Genomic DNA, 449 nt, shown 5'->3' with positions numbered 1-449 from the left:
AGATCCAGAACCACATTGTCCAGAGCTAGATGAGTGACATGGACCAGACCCATACTGCTCAGTGCCAGAATACTGACTTGATCCAGAACCACATTGACCAGAGATAGATGAGTGACGTGAACCAGACCCATATTGTTCAGAGCTAGAACACTGACCTGAGCCAGACCCCTGTTGACTCTGGCTGGAACACTGACCTGTGGCAGAGCTGTGTTGGCCATAGTGAGAAGACTGACTCCATGCAGACCCAGATTGGCCATGACTAGAAGACTGACTTGAGCCAGACCCATGTTGGCCATAGCTAGAAGACTGACCTGAGCCAGACCTGTGTTGGTTATAGCTGGAAGAATGACCTGATCCAGATGCATATTGACTACAGCTTGAGGACTGTCCTGAAATAGAACAATGTTGTCCATAGCTAGAAGATTGACCTGAGGCAGAGCTATGTTGGC

This window comes from Equus quagga, chromosome 13, assembly GCF_021613505.1.
Source record: "Equus quagga isolate Etosha38 chromosome 13, UCLA_HA_Equagga_1.0, whole genome shotgun sequence".
NCBI lineage: Eukaryota > Metazoa > Chordata > Mammalia > Perissodactyla > Equidae > Equus > Equus quagga.
Note: the sequence above shows the minus strand (reverse complement) of the source record.